The following is a 15,684-nucleotide window of genomic DNA, read 5'->3' as shown; positions in this document are numbered from 1 at the left end:
GTTATACTTATGCTGAACTAATAATTGAAAGGTTTCCCAAGCTTGTCTCTCAATTGTTCTTCTCTACTCTTGTTTTCTTACAGTATGTAACTCTTGCTACAAGATTAGGACTAATTTCCCTAAGGCCCATCTTGACATTGGTTACATCATTCATTCTGATGAAAGAAGGAATGATTTTTTTTATCATCACTTTAACATGGATCCTAGCAAAGTTGTGATAAGACCTATTCTTACTTATCTAAGCTACTACTAAGAAGGTACCAAAAGACTCCATAATAGCTCAAAAATCTTTAAAGTTTTAGAATTCCAAGGAGAGAATTAGAAGGCATATCCAAGTAGGAATAGCTATCCCTAGATTCTTTTGCGAATTAAAATTTGGTTTTCATTTGTAAAGAGAAAGTAGATCATGACAGTTACTCCCATAGGTCCAACCTCTATACAAGCATAAATAAATAAATTCTTATTAAGAAAAAAGAAAAGAAGAAAGCTATTGGACATGACATTAATCATTACACTACACATGATATTCCATTGAGAAGAAACTTATTTCATTAACTATTCAATAAGAGAAAAAAGGAGAGGAACTTATCAACTAGATATAAGTTTAACTCTTCCATTATCTCTTTTGAGATTTTATCAACAACCTAAACATTAGTCCCATTAACCTTGCATGAAGTGTTGTATGGGGAAAAATAGGTTGAGTTTCATTTTTCATATCAACTAGCATCCAATGACTTGGCCACATAGGTAAATCAATGATTGTATTATTATGCATAAAATTCATGTAACTTCATGAAGTCACCATCATCTTTCAAAATTATATTTATCATATTGCTAGCTATCCTTCCATTCCCTTGGACACACCAAAATTTGCTTGAAGGATGACGAAAAGAAAGGAGGATTGTGTTGAGCACCACTTTAACAAAGATCCTATAAACTTAGTATATTTGTGAACTTTTAAAATCTATCTCAGCTATAGCCAAGAGAATACTAGAGAAATTGACAATAGCTGAAAAAAATCCACAAAATATTAGAACTAGAAGGAGAGACTTGGCACGAAGATCCTGGTAGGAGAAACTTCTCCTTGTAATCACTTGAAAATGGGTTGATAGACTTGAAACCATATTTTCTCCTAATCTAGATATACTCCTAATTATGCCAACCCAATTACTGACACAATTCATCAAATCTACAATCAAATAGTCAACATCAATCAATTATTTCCTAAATCAAACATCAAATGGCCTAATCTATTTAAATAAATAAAAATTTAAATGCACTTGGCTAAGTTAATTAATAAAAAAGAATTAATAGGCCAAAACCTACAACACAATGGTAAATTGTTAGCCTCTTATCCGATCAAAAAATTAAAAAAAAAAGTAAAAAGGAATTTATAAACCCCACTAAAAGATCTATCATATTAAAGGGTACAAATGGGCAAGAAAAGGATACATGGACTAGTTAGGGTGAATCACATGGATCACTCCATGTTACATCCTAACTCTCCCTCAACTATGAATCTCAACCACTCATTTGACCTTAATTCCTATAAATAAGATGGTTTTGAAGCTCAAATGGTTCTCCTCTAATTCACATGGTTATGATGCCAAATTCATGGTCCTCTAGATCATCTAGATGAGTTGTTGTGATGCCAAAGTCATGGCCCTTATATTTAGATTTGCATTGTCATCATAGTGAATTGCTAGCTTACTTGCATTTTATTTGTTCAATTCTTAGTAATTAGAACACAATTTCTTTCAATCTAGTAAATGAACAAAGCATTTTCACTCATAGTTCATAAATTTGATTGAATCTCTCATATTAGGCACGTATTGTCCAGCGATTATGGACTCAATTCGAAATTAAGCTCTCGATCACACCTTTCCTAATTAGATAAGGATAGGATGATTTCTAGAGTTTTTTGCGCTTTCCTTTGATCTATTTGATGTACTAATCCTAAAATTTAAACATCCTATTTAAGTCTTTTGTATTCATAGGTACTACATTTTTGACACATAAACCTAAACTTGTTTTATCATCAAAATTGGATTTCCATTTTTAAAGAGAAAGGATATATTGAGAATTACTCCCATAGGGACAAGGATGCACCATACAAACATAAGGTGAATCTTCCTTATTAATAAAAAGGAAATAAAGAAAAAGTTCTCATAGACATGTTATTGGTCCTTAGAATTTCATTAAGAAGAAAACCATTTCATTAAGTAGTTCATAAAAAGGCACAAGGAGAGGAAGTTACTCACTCTAGAGAGATATAAATTTTTATTGTATCTTTCATGTTCTCATTATTATCCTAAACAATAGTCCCATACAACAAGTAGGAAGTGTCATAAGAGGTAGTAGAGGTTAAATTTTCCATTTTGTATTGGTTGATAGCCAACAACTTGTCCACATAAGTGTTTGGCATTTTCTAATAAAAATGAGTCTAAGGAAATGGATGGACAACCAAGAAGATGATGATGACCTTCCTAGCCCAAACCAATTAAAAACTCCAAATCCTAGCTCCCTTAACCAAGATTTGTAGTGAGATCTGCATAGGAAAGTAGGTTGTGTAAGCCATCTTACAGTCACCACCCACATATCCCATCAGTGTTTTGATATATAACTAGAAATAAACAAGATGAAAAAAGTACATTACTAGAATGCACTAACTATAAAAGATAGACTTGAAGGATAACTGGGTGATCCCACAATAATGGGTTCCACTTTTTGACCAATTTTGACATTGAAATCAATATTTTTGCAACAAACATCACATTCAAGTAACTATATCTCCATAACTATAAATAATTTCAAGATGACATAAACTAGTGATTTTGAGTACTTTGTTCCTACTTTGTAACCATATTTTTTAATCAATTTTTTTAAAAAAAATTATATCAATTTTTTGTATCTCCTCTTAAAAGTGGTACATAATAAAATTCAATATTTTAAAAGAGTGACAGCCCGTCTGACACAGATAACTTTTTTTTTTAGAAATGATAATGAAGTAATTCTTTCGACGTTAGATTTGTAACATCAATATCTAGAGGATGCATTTGGTTTGATTTATTTTGGTTGAATATTGTATAGTTTATGAAGTTTTGAAGTGACACAAATTGTAATTCAGACATACATTCTGATTGACACAGATAATTTGAAGTCAATTTATCATAAACCTTTTTTTTTTTTTTTTCAATAGAAAGGTATCTCAATAAGCTAGTTCCTACATATTTTTCAAAAAAAAATTGACCTGATTTACTAATTTTCCCAAGGTGTCGAAGTCGGTTGATGTTCAATCAGTATGAACCGGTAATGAACCTATAATGAGTTAAACTCATATTTGAAAGTCTTAATGACTAAAATATGTATTACAATTATAGTCGTTGGAAATTTTTCTCTGAGTAGCATGTTTTGAAATTTTTTATCTTATAGTAGGAGATCATTCTCCTACAATTATGGGAGTCAAAAGAGCAAAAAAAAAAAAAGGGAAAAAAGGTTAAAATTTTCCTAATTTTATGCGTTCGCATGAACATATTGGGCATGTTCGTGAGAACGTATGAGAAAAATAGTCCGACAGCCAAAATTTTTATTTAATGTGTTCACGTGAACATTTATAATAATTTGTGTTTGCATGAACATACAAAAAAGGCAAATTTATGAAGATCTCAAATGGAAAACTGGAATTTCAGTCGCAAAATCATCGTTGCAAATATGTTCGCACGAACATATTAGCAAGGTATGTTCATGCAAACATACCTTATTTAAACTTATTATGTTTGCACAAACATATAATAGATACATGTTCGCACGAATATAGTTAACCCGTTCGGGCAAACATATGTAAAATTCTATATGCAAATTTTTCATCATTTCGCGATTTCCTTCATCCCCCAGAAGCGGTACCTAGTATTGTGGGTTCACCCAACTATGTTATTCTATTGATAGTCGCATCCTACCTTTTATCAAATAAATATAAAAGAACAATAAAATAAACTATATATAAAAATTATTTTTTGTTGATAGTTCTATTAAAAGGTAGAAATTTTAATATCTAAAGTTCCATTTTTTTTCTATTATTCATCATATCAAAATTATTCAAATGTATTTTATCTTCTTGAGTGTCTTTACCATAGAACCATTCCCATAATGATCAAATTTTGATTTTTCTGAACAAAAAATCAAAAAAATATATTAACTTTAAGGATATGTTTATGATAGAAGGTGCGTGTAATTGTATTTTTTCTTACATCAATGATCTGGATGAAGTGAATCAAGGAGATAATGAAAGGAGGAAACACTATAAATGATCTTGTCTTATTTTCTTGGTTCGACTATGAATTAAAATAGATTAGAAATGGATTTGTGTTGCAATGTTTATCTCTATGTTGACTGTGAAGTAGTGCCTTCAACACTACGAGAGAGATGCAAATGTGCCTTGTTCTCATAACATGGAGATGCAATTTTCCTAGAGATTGATGAAAAAATGCAACATGAGTACTATTTTATATCTTTTTGCACCTTCTATAGAAATTTATCAAATTTAGCAATCTCTAGTGAATGTGGAGCATTGAAGTTGTGATAATGTGCAAGTAAAATGACTTCCCTAGAGACTAGAAGGGACATCGAATGCAATTACTGCTTTCACAAAATCTTGCACCCTTGTCCAAAGTTTTTACCTAAGGAAAACCTTGTGAAACATGGAAACAACCTCCAAGCTATGAGAACTATGAGATTGAGTCTCCGGAGAAGGCCAACTTCCTTTACTATTAGGATGCACTTAAACTATTCTTGTTTAGATAAAAAGGAGAAGGAATACATGAAAATAAGTACCTCATCTATTCTAAAGAGGTGATGCACTGAAATAGGATGTTCAGACCAAACTTTTCCCATTCATGCACAATACCATTATTATGATAGTCCAAAGATATATGGACTCAGGCTTGCTTTAATATCTTAACTACATAGAGATCAAACAACCACATGAGTGACATGAGGAAAAAATGCTTCACTTCTAATAATTCATGGGCCAACACTGATACATAAATGTAGATTATAGATATCCACAGTACATCGAAGAGAGGTAGACAAAGCTTGCATAGTACAATAATGGCTAAAGGAGATAAGACATATTGTCATATAATTTAGAGGCAAAGAGAGAATTTATAGTAGCATGCCAAGGAAATGCCAAAGAAATAGAGAAGATCCAACCCTAAGAAATAGTACAACATTTTCTTTTATAGTGCAAGCATAACTTAGATAACTTCCATTCTAAGATAAATTTCAACCACTACAATCAAATCTACAGATAATAATCACTACAAAATTGGAAAAGATTTGAATACAAATCCATACACGAGAAGATCACTTCTTCACCAAAGAAAGCTTTGAGAGGTCAGGAGCGATGGTTATTAACTTTTGACTGAATGGATGGATCAACAGGTGGTAGTGGAATATCTCTTTGCATTTATCAGACATAGGAAATGATGAAAGTGGTTGTAGGAGATCAAAAAGATCAGATTCATCATCAAGGAACTGCTTTCACTACCATCAACTTGCCAAATCAACTGTGTTATTTGGTTAGGTAGAGTTATCCATCAAGCCTTACCATGTGGACCAAATATCTATCATCATTTTACCACTCTGGAAATATTCAATATTATATCTCATGTTTGATTTTCCATGATTGCAGCCTCACCACCACCTTTCCTTAATAACAATTCTTGCCTACGAAACTACAACCCACTTATTATCGCTACTTCGTAGCCCGCCTCTAGCATTTTCCATTAACTGTTGTGACCTTGGGAAGACTAAGATCTTAGCCACACCCATACCATTACCACATTAACTCAAGGCTCACCTAATATCCTTGCGACCAAGAAAACAAAAGATAATCATGTGATCGCAACTCAAATCTTAGCCTCCTCTTAACCCATTGCAACTATGAACTGGCCATAGATCTAAAGGATCTAATGGTTCAAAATGTATTATTGAAACACCTAAGGCTTGCCCCTTTTGCACTATTGTGACTTGAGCCATGGTATGTTAACATAACTATACGATCAGGCGATAACAAAACAAAGCACACATTTACCACCCTAACCTTGGTTAAGCCCACTAACTCTATGATGTTGCGAATAATAAATCAATTGTGCCTTCACAATTATGACTTTGGTTAACACTTAACCAACTATGACCTTGTGAATCACATGATTGCAACTAAAAAAGTTCTAAGGCATAATATGAAATAAGAAATATAGCCAATACTAAATCATTTCATAAAAAATCCCTAGGTGACCATTGAACAATTTATCAATACAAGCCAAGATATATTTTTCTTAAAACAAGTATGAGTGCACATGAAAACATTATACATAGATCACATAAATTGCAATAGAAGATTTAACCACCATCCCGAAAACCAATGAACCTTTTGATACCACTACCTAAACTGATACACCACAACAAGAAATATAAATCCAAAATGAAAATAGAACAAAGAATCTAAGATCTGCCCAACCAAGGAAAATTAAGTCTACCCAATGGGTACTAGAATCAACAAAAATTGATCCACAAAAACTAGTAGAGACACCTCCTATTTTTCACGTGAGGACCAACATTAGATAGATTTTCACATGAAGATGTGCAAAATGCCACATATGAAAATACCCTTCTATACAAAGATGTGCACTAATCATGTGAGGAAGTGCTTGGTCGTACAACTAAGACACCCAAAATACGTGTAGGGTTTCATGTGAGAAACTGATAAGCCACGTGAAGTAACCTAATACACCACGTGGGAATAGTCTAATCCAAATAGGCCAATATCTTGATACAAATATCAAGATCATTCTCTTGTTTGTTTATTACTAAATATCAATAGTTGACACAAAATGTACCACAAATTAAGTAATAATGATATGAGATTTTACCTTATAATTATATTTAAATTATTATACTATAGTGTATAATTACAATTTTACTTATTATTGAGTATTGATATTTTTAATATAATTGATCTTTTATTAAATTTTTAAATTACTATATATATATATATGTGTGTGTGTGTGTGTGTGTGTGTGTAAAAGCCGATATAAGTCTTTATGTTTAGATAGATATAAAAGGTTTAATTACATAGTTGGTAAGGACTAATCATTTAGAGAAATTCAAAAAATTTCCCTAAACTAAACAATGAAAACCTCAAACTGTAATCTTGACTATGGTAGATGATCTACATGCACATTATGCTAGCTATAATGATGATATATAAAAAATAACATCTGAAACTAGCCAAGCCTAGTAACAAAGAAACAAACTAAGAACCACAGTATCGAGGGCACTCCCAAATTAACTAAATATTTATATTTTAATTTTTTTTTCTCACAATTATTATATTATATTTCACGAGTACAATTCAAGTAGTGTATTATTTTAATAAAATTATTTTAACGTAAAAATTTCTTATTAAAGAAGAGGGAGATGAAGAGAGAGAAAGAGATAGGGTATATATACATATATATGCATAATACACATATATAGAGAGAGAGGGGTATATTTGTAAGTATATCTCTCCCTATGCTATTCTCAATCTTCTTCTTCCTCACTCATCACCCTCCATCTCTACCTCTGTCTGTGCCCCACAATCCCACCACCCGCTCTCTCTCTCTCTCTCTCTCTCTCTCTCTCTCTCTCTCTCTCTCTCCATGGGCATGCACGCATACACATATCTATCTTATTATATATATCTATTATATTCATTGTCTAACAACTACTTCTTACAAGGAAAAAAAACTTCTACCTTATTGATGTAGAGATAAACTCAACGAAAGAAAAAACAAAAGAAACTAGCACCAAAAAGTGATAGATAACAATATTCTTCTAATTGATTCATCAAATGAATAGTACATATGCTATCTCTCCTAAATATTACTTCTCCTCGTGGCTTCGCATCCAAAAACTTGACCTAAGCCTAAACATAAAAACTATATTTATACTTGCTAGGATAGTCTACAGAACATTCTAGATTATTACAAAATGGGTAAACCAACCCAAAGAGACTTCCTACCAAAATGGATTACATAAAATTCTAGATCAATATAGAATAGGGAAGAATGAACCCACAATGGTTTGAACAAATCCCAAGAAAAGATCTTATCATAATGATGAAATTAGGATAAATTGCTCAAGTTGTCTCATGCATAAATCATGTCCAAAATACTTTATGTAGGTGCTCCTGCACCATACTCTCCAAGAAATTTTATCTCAAGCCCCCTTGAGATGAGCTCTTGTAGAGTGGTACCCCGCTTCTTGATATCTTGTTTAGTCATCCACACTACATCTACATCCAAATAACCTCTGATTTTTACGAAATACTGCTTGGACTTCTTTCCTCTTCTCTTCTTTATGACTTTGGTGTCGAGTATCCTTTCTGGTTGTGGTGTCTTCTTAAATGGTAGATGTTTAATGTTTTTTGTTTCAGCAATTTGTCCTGTATCAATTTCTTCATTGGTTTCCTTGAATGTGTGAGGTTTGCTATGTTGAAGATGGGAGAGCTGCCAATCTTAGTTGGCAATCGAATCTCATAAGCATTGGGTCCAAACTTATTTAATATTTGACAAGGGCCTAGTTTTCTCAACATAAGCTTGGTAGATTTACCATTTAGTAGCATATCTTTATTGAGATTTTCCCATACTAAATCTTCCAATTCAAATTCTAAGTGTCTTTGTTTTTGATCTACATGCTTCTTATACTTGTCAGAGGTTTGTTGGAGTTGTGCTTTGACTTCATCATGGATTTCTTTTATGGCTGTACAAATTCTTCTCCTTGGGCACTAACTTGTTGTCATGAATTCATATCTCTTAACTCAAAGATACCTCTACACCACTTGAAATGGTGACTTTCCTGTACTTCTATTGATGGAGTCATTATATGAAAATTCAGCTTGGGGTAGGATTACATCCCATTTTGCTACATGTTGTCTTGTGAGTGTTCGTAACAAATTGTCCAATGTTCTATTAACTACATCTATTTGGCCATTAGTTTGAGGGTGGTAGGTTAATGAGAATGATAAATTGGATCCAAGTTTCCTTCATAAAGTTCTCCAAAAGTGTCCTACAAAGTTCACATGCCTATCTGAAACTATTTTGAGAGGTAGGCTATGAATCCTTATGACTTCCTTCAAAAAGAGATTTGCTATATGAGAAGCATTATATGTCAACTTACATGGTAAGAAGTGAGCCATTTTTATAAACCTATCTACTATAAAAAATACACTATCATGCCCTTTTTGTGTCCATGGCAATCCCATTACAAAATCCATCATTTGTCTTTCCTAGGGTCTAGATGGTATTGGCAAAGGTTGATAAAGCCCTGCATTCATAGTCCTTCCTTTGGCCCTTTCAGAAATCATACGTGTTTCCACAAAGTTTCTAACATTAGTCTAAATTTTAGGCCAATAGTAGTACCTCCTAACCAATTCTAAGGTTTTATCCAAACCAAAATGTCCACCCATTGTTCCACTATGCTTCTCTTTGATAATGTTTGTCCTCATAGAGCACCTGGGTACACATAGTTGTCCTCCTTTGAAAAGAAGTTTGTCTTGTATAAAAAAATTAGGAAAATCAGCATGGTATCTTTCACCAAACTCCATAAATACCTTGTGAATGTTGCCAAAATCTAGATTTGCTACATACATGTCCTTGAGTGCTTCAATTCCCACACTTTCTAGCTGTATCTTGGAGACAGTCACATTCCTTCTACTAATAGCGCTAGCAACCTTGTTTGATATGCCCTTCGTATGATTGATGGTGAAGGTATAAGCCTATAAATACTCCATCCATTTCATGTGCCTATGACTTAATTTGTCTTGGCTATTCAGAAAACTAAGTGCTTGCTTATCGGTATACACAACAAACTCCTTTGACAAAAAGTAATGTCTCCACTTTTTGAGAGATTGAACCAATGCATACATTTCTAGGTCATATGAAGAGTATTTTTGCTTGGCTTCATTGAGCTTTTCGCTTGAGAAAGCCACTGGTTTTCCTTCTTGACTAAGAACTGCCCCTATAGTAACCTTGCTAGCATCACATTCTACTTGGAAAACTTTGTTAAAATCAAGGAAAGAAAGAATTGGCTTCTCACTACCCTTTTTCTTAAGCAATTCAAAAGCTTTTTTTGCTGATTGACTCTATGCAAACTTATTCTTCCTTCCTCCTTTAATTGTTTCTAACATAGGAGCGCATATATGACTGAAATTTCTTATGAATTTCCTATAAATTTAAGCAAGATCATGAAATCTTCTAACATCTCCAATTTTTTTCAAGGATGGCCAAGATAGTATAGCACTTACCTTATCTTTATCCATCTTCAAGCTACCTTGGGAGATCAAAAAACCAAGATATGTCACCTCGTCTTGCATGAAGAAACACTTCTCCAAATTTATTACCAATTTCTCCTCATGAAGTCTTCTCAAAATCATGTCAATGTGCTCTAGGTGTTCTTCCTTTGTCTTGCTGAAAATTAATATGTCATCTAAATATACTATAATGAACTTGCCATTGAAGTCTTTGAGTAATTCATTCATAAGTCTCATGAAGGTACTAGGAGCATTACAGAGTCCAAATGACATTACCTTCCATTCATATAATCCATCATTGATTTTTAATGTTGTCTTCCACTCATCTCCAGCTCTTATCCTTATTTGACAGTACCCACTTTTTAAGTTAATCTTGGAGAAATACTTCACACCTCCTAAACAATCAAGCAAATGTTCAATTCTTTGCATTGGAATCCTATATCTAATTGTAATCTTATTAATGGCTCTAGAATCAATGCACAACCTCCAAGATCCTTCCTTCTTGGGTGCCAGAAAGATAGGTACAACACATGGGCTTAAGCTTTTCGCAATGAAGCCAGAATCATGTAACTCCTTTACTTGTCTAGCAATCTCCTCATTTTGTTGAGGCGTCATCTTACATGTAGCCTTATTGGGTAAAGTGGCTCTAGGAATGAAATCAATACAATGACTAATGTCTCATATAGGTGGTAAAGACTTTGGCACACCTTTTGAAATCAAACCTTTATACTTATCCAAAAATTCTTTCACTTCATTCAGAATTGCCTTCTTTGTTTTAGCCTCCTCTCTGTCATTTCCAATAGGTTCTTGTGGTTTTCGATTAGGCATCAAAAGAAAACAAGGCTTAGGTTCATCCTTCGCGTCTTATAAGAATTCCTTTTTATCAACCATCATAATTTTGGCTTCCCCTTCTTTAATTTCTTCGACTTCTTCATTATCAGCAAATGGAATCAATCTAATCACCTTTCCATCCTTCTTGATGGTGTATATATTGAGTTTTCCGTAATTTTGTGCCTGCAAATCATATTGCCAAGGCCTACCAAACAATAGGTGGCATGCATCCATGTCAACTATATCAAACAAATTTTTTTCCTTATACTTTCCAATTTGAAAATCAACCCATGCTTGTTCATTTGTGAGAGTTTGCTGACCCTTTGTTAGCAATGAAACTTTATAAGGAAAAGAATGATGTATTCTCCCAAATTTTAACTTTTGAACCATCTCAAGATATACTAAATTCTCAGTAGATCCTGAGTCAACAATGACTTTACATACCTTACCTCCGGATTTGCAAGTAGTCCTAAAGATAGTTTTCCTTTGTGGTGGTTCCATGGTAGTAGGCACTTTCAAAAGTGTTCTTCTCATCATTAAAATTTCTCCTCTTTCAGATACACTATCTGAGTCATCCATCTCCTTCTCTTGGTATTCATCATCTTGTACCAAATGTGTTCTTCTTTCACCTTGTGAACTTGAACTAGCTCTATCTGGACACGTAGATGTATAATGTCCCTCCTTATTACAATTGAAACAAACAATCAGACTTTCCCTTCTACCACCGAATCCACCTCTTGAATTTCCTCTTCTACCTCTAAAGTTGCCTCTAAAGTTTCCTTCACTTTGACTGGTTTCTTGCTTTATCTCCTTATGATCTTTTTGGTTTTGTCCCCTTCCTTGGAGATTTCCTCTTCCCCTTTGATTTCTTCCTCTTCCTCTGCTATTTTATTCTTGCCTTCTTTTCAATTTGGCTTCCACCTTCAATGCTAGTTGATAAAATTTATGTATTGTATTAGGACACAATAAATTAAGTTCTTCTTGAATGTTCAACCTCAATCCATTGAGATATCTAGCAAATTTTACACTTTCACATTCACTCTGTTTTTCCTGAAGGCTTAATTTTTGGAATTCTTCAGTATTGGCTGTGACATCTAGCTCCTTTTTTCTTAAGATTTTTCTCCTTTGATGAAGTTGGATTTCATAATCCTTAGGTAAGTATTCTCACCTTGACACATATCCTTTCCCATGAAGTTATCATGTTCTTACCTTCTTTGACCCTTTCTCCTTGGGTGAAATTCCACCAAGTGAGGGTTGTTCCCTTCAAGTTTGACTTGGCAATATTTACCTTGTCCTTTTTTGCTATATTTTCACATTCAATATGGTTGTTCAAGTTTTCTATCCAATCCACAACAGTATCAGCATCCATCTTTCCTAAGAAGATGGGTAGGTCACCTTTTGCATCCTTCTTGCTAACTCTTTCAAGGGCTTCTATGAAGTATCTCCCGTCTGTAGGTAAGTTAACCAAATCTTGCTCAGGGGTGTCCTCTTCTTCCTCTTCTTCCTCTTTCTCTAAATAAAGCTTTGCTCTCTTTTCCATCTGGCCCTTTAGCTTCTCGAATTCATCCAATAACCACTTATTGGTTTTCTCATGTTCTTGCATCTTCTTTTCCAATTCAACATTGGTCACCATATTTGATGTTTTAGCTTCTGACTCTAATCCACACATAAAATCCAATTACCTCAGGAACTTTCCCAAAGCTATGATACCAAAAATGATGTAGAGATAAACTCAATGGAAGCAAAAACAAAAGCAACCAGCACCAGAAAGAGATAGATACCAATATTCGTCTAATTGATTCATCAAATGAATAGTATATACACTTTCTCTCCTAAAGATTTCTTCTCCTCGTGACTTTGTATCCAAAAACTTGACCTAAAACTAAACCTAAAAACTCTATTTATACTTGCTAGGATGGTTGTCGAAAAATTCTAGATTATTACAAAATGGGAAAACCAAACCAAAGAGACTTCCCGCCAAAATGGATTACAGAAAATTCTAGATCAATATAGAATAGGGAAGAATGACCCCACAATGTCTAAACAAATCCCAAGAAAAGATTTTTTCCTAATGACAAAATCGGGATAAATTCCTCAAGTCGGCTAGTGCATAAATCATGTCCAAAATACTTTATGTGGGTGTTCTTGCACCACCTACATTAATATAGTTGCACCTTTTTTCAGCTCATTTCAAATTAAATTTTTTGTTTTTATTTGCACATGTACTAAATTTATTGTAAAAATATGTTAAAGCATTTTAGGATCATACAAGATGATTAGATACTTGACTATTCAACTCACGAGCTAAAAACTTGAATTAGAATGGACAAAAAACATGCATTAGAATTGATAGTATTCACTGACTAAAAAATCAATGTACACCACATTCATCAAATAATTTTTGTTGGACAAAAAGTCACAACCAAAAGATAAGATCTTGGCCAAGAATTGTTTCTTGTTGACAAAATTTACTTCTTTTGATAGGAACTTGGTACAAAATATTTCAAACCCAAGCAATTGTTTGAACACAACTAAAAGATTTCCATTGACACTATCATCGAAGAGAGATGGAGATACATACAACTTTGACAAAACCCTCACTATTTTTATCTTGGAAGATGATTTACCATCCTCTATACCTCAAATCCACGAGAATCTTCACCAAAACACACACAAATACAATAAATATAGGGGAACAACAATAGATCAAAATCATAACAAGAATTGGTAAAACATTGAATAACAATTGATCAAGATCAATCTATAATAAAAAAAGCACCAAATCGAGAAATTATTACCTTCTTTCTCACCAATAAACTTGATATATGTATTTCCACTGCATCATATTAATATCTTTGAAATAAATGATAAAAATATTTATGTAGAGAGATATAAATATCGAAGGATAGATGAAGACAAAAATATGGATAGAAGGAATTGTAGAGGAGTGTAGAGAAGATACAAAGAGAAATAAAGATATATTGAATGGGATAGGAGGGAAGAAATGACATAAATGGATAGAGATATAGAGAGACAGATACAACTAGAGAGTGGTAGAAACAAAAAGAGTAAGGTAAATTGAGCTAGAGAGATATGGAAAGAAAAAGGTAGAGCAGTGTAATTAGACCTAGAAGGATAGAGTGAGATAAAAAGAGGTAAATATAGTTATAAAGATAGATGCAATTATTCACTAAGGAATTTAATGCTATTGTTCTCTATTTACCCTTTGCTCCCTATTGTATACCAAAATGGAATTGCTATTTAATAAGATACATAGAAAAATGTACCTATTCTCTTATTGATGGTTGGGTAATTGCCGAAGATAATTTGAAAGTTCTCTGATCCTTCACTTTGTGATAAGCATACAACAATTTTCCTTTCAGAAAGAAAAGACAAGGACTAGTCAAACTCAAGGAATAATTTCCCTAATCACTTGACTCTGCACAAAGTGCCGACTACAAAGCTTGTTGCAACTATTTTCTTGTCATCGATTGATTTCCTTACAAAAAGACTAGCATTATTTTAATCAATGCTTATTAATTTAATCACTAACTATCTCACTTGTTATTGGCCATTTAACACCATCATCAAAGATAGGTAACATTAATCCAGAATCACATTTTCTATCTCACCACTAATCAACCACATATATGACAAGAGCGTATACACCCAAAACAACCAAAATAAAAACAAATACCACAAGAACAAAATACAAACAAATAGACCAAAATCTCACTTTGTTTAAACTAGTACGCGTACCTAAGGTCTAAGGGTTAGCTGATTTTTAATGCAACAATCTTGATCCTTAAATATTTTAGATTAATTATATTAGAGCACGAATTGTCTTCCATATTCTTTGAATTTATATTTCTAGAATTCCTAAAATATTCCCTTTACTTAAGGAGTTCCCTTATTCTTTTCTCTACCCACCTTTTAAAATTTATAATTTCACATGATTTTTATTCTCTTTTAATCTAAAATATCTTGGAATAAATTTGAACTTTCTTGAATCTATTTTGAGTACATGGCTCACTTGCTTGTCTTGAAAGATTCATTTCACTTGGACTAGACCCACCTTTCAAAATTTATGATTTCACATCTCCGTGATTCATTTTTATCACTTTTAACCTACAATTTCTTGGAATTGACATATCTCGATTATTGAAAAAGTTTAATTTGTCTGAAATCTATTTTCTACTTCTCACCTAATAGTTAACAATATTCAAACATTGGAAAAATAAAAATAAGTACATTTACTCTATCTTAATTACTATTCTACTTTTTATTTAATAGTTAATAATCTTTAAATATTAAAAAATAATAGTTAACAATTTTCAAATTTTGGAAAAATAAAATAAAATACTTTTAATCTATCTTTAATTAGTTTTCTACTTTTCACTTAATAGTTAACAATCGTTAAATACTAAAAAAATAAAATTGAGTACATTTAATTGTCTTGAATCAATATATTGGAAAAATAAAATTGAGTACATTTGATCTTG

Source organism: Cupressus sempervirens, chromosome 9, assembly GCF_028749045.1.
Source record: "Cupressus sempervirens isolate cs-2001-9-10 chromosome 9, ASM2874904v1, whole genome shotgun sequence".
NCBI lineage: Eukaryota > Viridiplantae > Streptophyta > Pinopsida > Cupressales > Cupressaceae > Cupressus > Cupressus sempervirens.
This window is presented reverse-complemented; position numbering follows the sequence as displayed.